Raw genomic sequence first — 9346 nt, forward strand, 5'->3', positions numbered from 1 at the left:
CGAATCCGCAATAAAACAAATGTCCGTCTGTCCGTCTGTCTGTCTGTCCGTCTGTCCGTGGCCCCTCTAGCTTAAGTAAATCACAACCTTTTTTCAAAATTCTTTTTTTCCCCGATTGGTATCGACAAAAGTAAGGTCAAGTACGAAAATGGGCATGGTAGGGTCAGCCCTTCCAGAGCTAGGGCCCTATAGGTGTTTTTCAGTCTTTCGACGATTTCTACCGAAATACGCACGCAATAGCTGTTTGTGATATATTAAATGAAAGGTATTGACGAGAAGAACAAAGTTGCTGAACATCGTTTTTGGGTAAGATGCAACGCGGGCTTGTTGGGAGGGCTCAAAGGTCGTTACTCGGCCCTAAGTGTTTTTTGCAAGTAAATCTCATCCGATTTTGCTAGATTTAGTTTTTTATGAAAGGTAATTGAATACCGAAAAGAACGTGTCGAAAAAAGTTTCAAATTTTGACCCTTGGACTAAGGCCGGTACTCGGCCCTAAGTATTTTTTGCACATAAATCGAATAAATCTCATCCGATTTTGCTAGTTTTTGTTTCATTTGATTGATAATTGAATGCCGAATAGAATTATGGCAAAAAAAGTCTCAAATTTGGGCCCTTGGACTAAGGCCACTACTTGGCCCTAAGTGCTTTCTGCACATAAATCGAGTAAATCTCATCCGATTTTGCTAGTTTTTGTTTCGTTTGAGAGACAATTGAATACCGAAAAGAACGTGGCGAAAAAAGTTTCAAATTTGGCCTCTTGGACTAAGGCCGCTTCTCGGCCCTAAGTGTTTTTTGCACATAAATCGAGGAAATCTCATCCGATTTTGCTAGTTATTGTTTCATTTGAGAGATAATTGAATGCCGAATAGAATGATGGCAAAAAAGTTTTAAATTTGGGTCCTCGGCCTTAGTCCGTTACTCGACCCTAAGTGTTTTTTTTTTCACATAAATCGAGTAAATCTCATCCGATTTTGCTAGTTTTTGTTTCATTTGAGAGATAATTGAATGCCGAATAGAATGATGACAACAAAGTTTCAAATTTGGGCCCTTGGACTAAGGTCGCTACTCGGCCCTAAGTTTTTTTTTTGCACATAAATCAAGTAAATCTCATCCCATTTTGGCTGGATTTAATTTTTTATGGAAGGTAATTGAATACCGAAAAGAACGTGGCAAAAAAGTTTCAAATTTGGGCCCTTGGACTAATGCTGTTACTCGGCCCTATGTGTTTTTGCACATAAATCAAGTAAATCTCATCCGATTTTGCTAGTTTTTGTTTTGTTTGAGTGATAATTGAATATCGAAAAGAACGTGGCGAAAAAAGTTTCAAATTTGGTCCCTTGGACTAAGGCCGCTGCTCGGCCCTAAGTATTTTTTGCACATAAATCGAATAAATCTCATCCGATTTTGCTAGTTTTTGTTTTGTTTGAAAGATAATTGAATACCGAAAAGAACGTGGCGAAAAAGTTTGAAATTTGGTCCCTTGGACTAAGGCCGCTTTGTGGCCCTAAGTGGTTTTTGGTAGGAGGAAGGTAATTAAATACAAAGAGAACGTATTGAAAAAAGTTTCAAATTTGGGCCCCTCGACTAAGGCCGCTTTGTGGCCCTAAGTGGTTTTTGTTCATAAATCGAGAATATTTCATCAGATTTTGCTACTTATTGTATCTTTTGACACATAATACCCAAGAAAATTGGTAAAAAAAATGTAAATTCGGATTACTAAAATTACATCGTAAAATTTTGTTTTATACTTGAGACGTACTTCGTACGGGCTTTTGTAATTGCGCTAAGCGCAATTTCAAAGATGAACACTTACAGTCAATTTGCAAAAATAGGCAATAATGTCAAGTACGCAATAAGATTTCGGAAGCATTTTGATTACGGACGAATAAGGGTTACAGGCTTTTTAAGGCTACGGACGAATAATGGTTTTGGGCAAAATAGATTTACGGGTTGTACGGGGCTCATATCAGTCGCAGCAAACGCAAGGACTGTTCTGATGCCTTGTTTTGCCTAAATCTCGAGGAAACGACCGAATTTTATGCATTGATTTATTTGACGACTGTTTTAAAATGACCGTTTTTTCTGGATTTCAGTAAAAATGAAATATCTTGGTAAAATACTTCAAGAGATGCTGTCAAGGCATCCATTTAACAACATCCATAACTATATATAGCTATATTCGGCCATACACAACTAAATTGAGCTGTATAATGGCATATTTAGCTGTTCATTTTTCATATAAAGGTACACAGGTTTTGCACAGGTTTGTCAACATCTTTCTCTCTCTATTTCTCTTTCGATTTAAAACAGACCTACATTGTTTTGGCTTTTACCACTGAAGGCAGTCTCACCTTGCTCTAAACCGGAATAGACAGTGATCATTATCAGAAATAATTGATTTGGATTTTTCATCTGGCGAAAAGTGCTTGTCAATAGTTTCATTGATGCATCTTTGTCTAAATGTCTTCTACAAAAAATTCTTGAGATTGAAACATTAACCCACTTCTGTTATCGTACCTGTTGCTAATATCTAATGGATCCACGAAGAACGCTACAAGAGCGATTGCACCTAGTGCACACCCCAACAATATTCCCGACAGAATATTCACTCGTAACCTTAAATTATTGTCATCACTATCAGCGTCATCTGCAGTAGAATTGGATACAACCATGCCAGGGCAAAAATTTGCACCGCATCGATTTAGTTCTTCCGGAGTCTTAAGAACATTGTCGGAGCCAACAGACAGAACAAGTGAACCAACCAAATTTCCCCAAATCACGCTACTTTGAAAGAATGCGAAAAAAATGCTGAACATGTACGAAATGACCACATCGGAATTATCTTTGTTTGTAATTTGAGCTAGTCTTTTTCCAATCTGTAAGTATTTCACACTATTAAAGTGTCATTTATTCCAATGTTGTATATGTATGAGGAAGTCACGCCGATCGCCATTTTTAGACCCGTAAGAAGTACTGGGGTCTTATAGGTTTACGCATATGTTTGTAACACGTCGAATTGGACACTTTGAGTAAGGGGAAACCGAGGGGTAACCGACTGACCGAAATGGTGGCAAATCAATTACTAATTCCTTTTAATTGCTTCCAATTCCTTTTATTATTTAGCTCAGAATAGTTAGCAAGAAATTCATGTGATTTCTTATATTTTTGAGTTCCAACAGTTCCACACATTTAGAACTTAATACTAGCGTCGTCTGTTCGACGTTGATTCACCGAAACAGAACTTTATGTCCACAACGATTTCGAACCAAACTCAAAATTTCTTGACAATTTTTTTTCAACAATTGACAATTTGACAATTTGACAATTTCGAAGCAATCAAACTTTAATGTAAGTTTAAATAACTCACAGGCGTATCTCTAATCTAGCAAAATTTAAAATTTTGTTTTTGATTTTTTCGACATCAACACATGGACGCTGAAAATGTAAGACAGATAACAGATAAGCTCGAAAAGTGTAGGACCTAAAAAAACAAGAGTTCGCATAAAAATTGCTTATTATTGAGCTAAGTGTAATTCCAATTAATTTGTACAATTCCACGAATTTTCGAAATAATTCCACGATATTTTCCGTTATTATTCCATTGCGACATATTCTTTTGTAGGAAATAGTTCTTCTTCTTCTTCTTCTTTTTCAGCCTGTTTCTATCCACTGCTGGATGTAGGCCTCTCCAACTTCTTTCCATTTCGATTTCGTACGATCCATTGCCATTTGCTGCCAGTTTGTACCTGCAATATTCTTAATTCCGTTGGTCCATCTCTCTGGTGGTCTACCTATAGCTCGTCTTTTATATGGTCGCCAGTTCATGATCTTTTTGGTCCAACGTTCGTCTGTCCTTCTTGCAATATGTCCCGCCCAGCTCCATTTCAGAGATGCTATTCTTTCCATGACATCAACGACCCTGGTTTGTTGTCGAATCCATTGATTCGTCATTCTGTCTCTGAGTGTTATTCCAAGCATACTCCGTTCCATGGCTCTTTGTGTCACTCTCAATTTATCTTCGGATGCTTTCGTTAAAGTTAACGTTTTCGCTCCATAAGTGAGCACTGGAAGGACACAAGTGTCGAAAACTTTGCGTTTCAGACTATTATTCATTTTGCTTTTGAAAATTAGTCTCAGTTTTCCGAACGCTGCCCATGCAAGACCAATCCTACGTCTTATTTCTGCAGTTTGGTTGTCCAGACCTAACTTCAGTTTATGTCCTAGATATACATAGCTGTCGACTCGTTCAATGACAGTGTCACCAATTTTGATTTCTCTATCGTCCCCGATGTTGGTCATGACTTTTGTTTTCGATAAGTTCATCTTGAGGCCCACTTTGCTTGCCTCTTCACTTAACTGTTGTAGCATAATCTGAGCCTGACCTAGATTCGCTGCTATCGGCACAATGTCATCAGCGAAGCGGAGATTGCTCAGGTACTCTCCATTTATCTTTATTCCCATTTTACTCCAGTTTAACTTCCTAAAAACACTCTGCAGAATCGCCGTGAATAATTTCGGTGAAATAGTGTCACCCTGCCTTACACCTCGGCCGATTCTGAATTTCTCCGTGCTTTTATGAAGTTTTATACATGAAGTAGCATTTTTGTACACATATCGAATTGTGTTGGAGTACCTTGAGTCTACTCTACATTCGTCTAATGCGTCCAATATCGACCATGTTTCCACTGAATCGAAAGCTTTTTCGAAGTCTATGAATAGCAAGACTATGTCGATGTTGTATTCACGACACTTCTCAATAAGCGTTCTCATCACCTGCAAATGGTCGTTTGTGCTGAAACCAGATCTGAAAGCAGCTTGTTCAACAGGTTGGACAAGAACTTGTTAGTGTTCCTCTTCGTAATGATTTTCATAAACAACTTGTAGAGTGTTGACAATAGGCTTATGGGCCGGTAATTTTCCAGCTTTGTTATGTCTCCTTTTTTATGCAGCAATGTAATTACCGCATTTTCCCAGGCTTCTGGTACTTCTTCCCATTGGAGACATTGATTAAACAAAGCCGTGATTGCCTTTAATAAGGAGTCTCCACCCAGTTTAATGGCTTCCACTGGAACACCATCTTCTCCGGGAGACCTTTTGTTTTTCATCTCGGCTACTGCGGCTTTGACTTCATCCACAGTTATGTCGGGCATATCCTCCGATCCCACGTTTCTTATTATTGGTCTATCTTCGGTTTCTTCCGTTGGGCTCTGTCTTGCTGAAGAAAACAAATTCTCATAAAATTCTGTTGCAATGTTTAATATCGCATTTCGATCCGTTTGGATCGTTCCTGTTTTGTCTCGTAATTTGAAGATTTCTTTTTTGGCGTTTGTCATTTTTCTCCGTAGGACTTTCATATTGCAGTTAGCTTCAATTAGGTTTTGAGCCAATTGGACATTATATTTTCTTTCATCTGATCTCCTTGCTTTGTTGATACTTTTAGACAAGTTTTGGTATTCCACCGAATCTCGTCCTCCGTTTTTTACCAACTCTGCTCTGCTTGCGATCAGGTCTAATGTTTCTCTGCTGAGTTTTGATTCTTTCCCTTGGACGGATTTGCATTTGGATTTCATGAAACCCATTATTGTATCGACGATTTTGGTATTCAATTCGTCCAATGTTTCACATTGATTGTTGACGTTATCTAATTCGGCAGTCATTTTCGTAGCAAATTCTTCATTTTGTGTGTAAAGCCGTTGTACGTCAATCCTTTCACTTTTCTGAACTAGTTGTGATCTTTGAAATCTGGTATTTAACGTGACTCTTGCACGAACCATTCGGTGATCACTACCGGTTGAAAAATTGTTTAGGACCGTAACGTTCTTAACGGTTGACTTACAGCCAGTTATGACGTAATCGTTCTCATTTTTCGTTACACCATCTGCACTAGCCCAAGTCCATTTCCGTTGAGGCTTTCCTGCAAAAAATGAATTCATTGCGTACAAATTGTGTTGCTGTAGGAAGTTGAGTAAAATTGTTCGGCGAATGAGAAATTCGTGGAATTCGTCACTCGTTTCTGTGCTGCTGGTCGGTTCCAAATATTGTTTGGCTGGGGGAATGGTGTTAGGACCTCCAGTTGTTGTGTTGCTTACACAATCGACCGTAAATGAAAACACTTATTTGTTGATGCTACCGTGAGTAAAATATTTCCACGCTCATTTCTTTGGTCGTTGCTAAAACTACCAATAGAAACTTCGGAGTCTTCTTCTCGTTTTCCCAGCTTCGCATTGAAATCACCGATTAGATATTGGTAATGTGACGGGTTTTCGTCCAGAGCTTTCTCGACATCTTCATAGAATCTTTCTACTTCTTCGTCATCATGGGTGGACGTGGGTGCGTAAACCTGAATTAATTTGACACTGTATCTGTTATTTATCTTCAGGCTTACGTATATCACTCGATCGGATATGCTTTTCGTGTGAGTTATGCGATCCGACCACCGCTTGTTTATGAACAATCCGACACAGTGCATCAGCATCTGACTGTCACTTCCTCGATAGAAGAATGTATGCCCTGATTGTAATTTCAGGCATTCCTCTCCAGGTTTTCTCACTTCGCTCACTCCCAACACATCCCATTTTATCTTTTCTAGCTCTTCTTCCAAGGAAATAGTTGGTGACTCACAATAAATATAGTTGTCAAATAGAGACTGAATTCAAATTTAAGAGAGCGTTTTGTAATGAACAGATTATTCTGAAACGCTTTCGGCGAAACTAAAATTTGGAACAGCTATGTTGCAGCTTCCCGGATACTCCGGTAAATAATTGTAATTGATGGAGGAAATACAAGAAATTGATGGAATTGAAGACTGGGAATTGGGAATACGTAAAATTGATGGATTTAAAGGAATTGACTGGAATTGATTGGAAATACGTGAAATTGATGGAATTATAAGGAATTGACTAGAAATACCCGAAATTGAAGGAATTATAAGTAACTGACTGGAAATACATTAATACATTGTAAGGGAATTGAAAGTAAATAAAACTAAATACAGATAAGTATGATGATCGGAAAAAAGTACCAGGAATTTCCGATCATCATACTTATCCTTATTTACTACAATTTAACGTATTTCCAGCCAATTCCGGTCAATTCCTTATATTATAATTCCATCAATTTCTCTATTTCCTTCAATTACAATTACTCCGGCAATTCCGTTAAGGGTGTGTAGTCAATTACCCGAGTCGGTTATCCCTCGGGGAAACCTATTGCGGTTGTCTATAGATGCCAAATCAGCAAAAAAAATGTCCGTCCGTCTGTCCGATTTCTAATGTTTTTTTTTCCTATTTGGTAATGTCAAAAAACAGGCTAAGTTCGAAGATGGATGATTTCCGGTAGACGCCTTCGGGGCTGGGGACCAATAAGTAATTTAGGGTTTTTTTCAAGATATCTCCGGACATTTACACGCTACACTTGTAAATGATACCGCAAATGAAAGGTTTATAGAAATCGGATGACCTACTCATGAGTTAGACCCCTTGGTGTGAACCAGGTACACGGCGCCAAGCAGTTTTTGTTTGTAGTGCGGCCAAATATGAACATATTTTGTCTTTTTTCGCTTTATCAAATAGGTATTGACCGTACCAATCAGGGAAAAAAGTTTATGAAATTCGGAACATCAGAGCGTGAGCTAGGTCTCTTAGAGTGATCTCATACTCGGCCGTACACTGAACGTAGAGTATTTTTTCAATATAAACATTGACAGAATTTCATGAATTTTTTTTTTTGTTTGGAAGGTATTAATAAATTTGAATCATCACTACTATTTCTGGTCTCCTAACAAAATGGCTGCCGGTGCCCATATTGGATTTTAGTAAAATTGAAATATCTTGGGGAAAATGGTACCAATAGAGTTTCTGTTAACAGAGAAATAATTGGTTATGGGTGTGGACATATATATATTTCTATATACAGCTCAATTTAGCTATATACAGGCATACACAGCTATTTTTAGCTATATAATAACATAGTTGTCTGTATCATTTATAGGTAAATATGTCGTTATATAGCGGTTCATATAGAAAATTAAAAAATTTGAAAAAAAAAATAAAATAAATAAAAATAAATAAATTTGACTTTGTTTTTTTAGGGCCTATGGCTTTTCAGCAGAGAAGATAATGAAGCGAGAGTAGATGATGAGTTTAACATTAAAGGCGAATACGAATAGGTGTTTTGTACGGGTCGGCGTTAGCTATGTTTTACTGGGGCGTATAGCAGAAAAAAAAGTTGCGGCTATCGGTACCTCTAACTGCATTTCAAAACGAAATTTTACCTGATCTGATATTACCATACAATTTTGTATGAAAACTAGTGCAAAGCTTAGTGGATTTCCACGATAAAGGTGATCGACGTAACCTCATAATATAAAACCTTGTTTATGTATTGCTTTCTTCACAAAATTGATGGTGCATCTAATCTGTCATACCTGTGTCAAATAAAAGCATTTCGTACTCCACAGTGTTGATGCACAAATACCAACAATTGCTATAATCGTTTAAGCAACACTTTGTTAACTACTTCGCAAAAATGTAAATTTTCAATACCTGCGGCCGGTATTAAAGTTCCAAATGTGGGATAAAATTGTGCTGCACAAAAAGTCATATACCCACACATTGACACAACAATAGTCCACTTGGCAGTTAGTTTACGAATTACTAATGTTGGTAAGAACAACGCTGCAACAATTAATGTGACATGAGTAGTTGTTGAAGCGTAGTTTCCAACTCCATGCTGTAATGTTATATATATATATATATATATATATTATAATATAATAATAAAATAATATAATATATATATTATATGCCAGTGATCAATAAAAAAACTCAAGCAAATTGTGTCATTATGATCTCCTTACCGCCGCATTAATTGAACTTTGAAGAACCAGCAATGATCCGTAAGACGTAAATAAAAATAAAAATCCGACGCTAATAAGAGCCAACTAAAAGTATATATATTAATATTCTAAGCGTAAGCAGGATCTAGCAAATCTTACGTTCTTTTTTATATGAAATATTTCTCGTTTGTTATTCATATTGACCAGTTCTGGTATTTCGGAAGTCATATTTAAATAGAAAATTTTTGTTGAATGTTCACGAACAGTTATTAAAAACACACAAACAACATTGTAATAATCTTTCTCTTTCGAATTATTTACCTGCCGATCAAATAAAACTGTTACTCGCTTTTATCATTCGTTATCATGCAATAACAAGGTACTTAACATATCCGTACAGATAAGAACCTTTTGAAAAAATTTGACTACAGCCTCGACTACAGCTTATATATTTTTACAACACAGATACGGTGGTATAAAGCCTACGCATGATTTGTTGTCACTCTCAGA

At 37.1% G+C, this 9346-nt stretch overlaps 1 long non-coding RNA gene across 1 annotated transcript; it reads right to left on the reverse strand.

Annotated features, from left to right (window-relative positions):
* Positions 1 to 2528: 2528 nt before the first annotated feature.
* Positions 2529 to 8941, reverse strand: LOC119069391. Its single transcript, XR_005086322.1, has 4 exons — positions 8858 to 8941; positions 8544 to 8730; positions 8426 to 8484; positions 2529 to 2876 (listed from the first exon to the last, which is right to left on the reverse strand). It is a non-coding gene; the product is annotated as an uncharacterized LOC119069391 (long non-coding RNA).
* Positions 8942 to 9346: the final 405 nt, after the last annotated feature.

The sequence above is a fragment of the Bradysia coprophila genome (assembly GCF_014529535.1).
Source record: "Bradysia coprophila strain Holo2 chromosome X unlocalized genomic scaffold, BU_Bcop_v1 contig_306, whole genome shotgun sequence".
In the NCBI taxonomy this organism is placed as follows: domain Eukaryota; kingdom Metazoa; phylum Arthropoda; class Insecta; order Diptera; family Sciaridae; genus Bradysia; species Bradysia coprophila.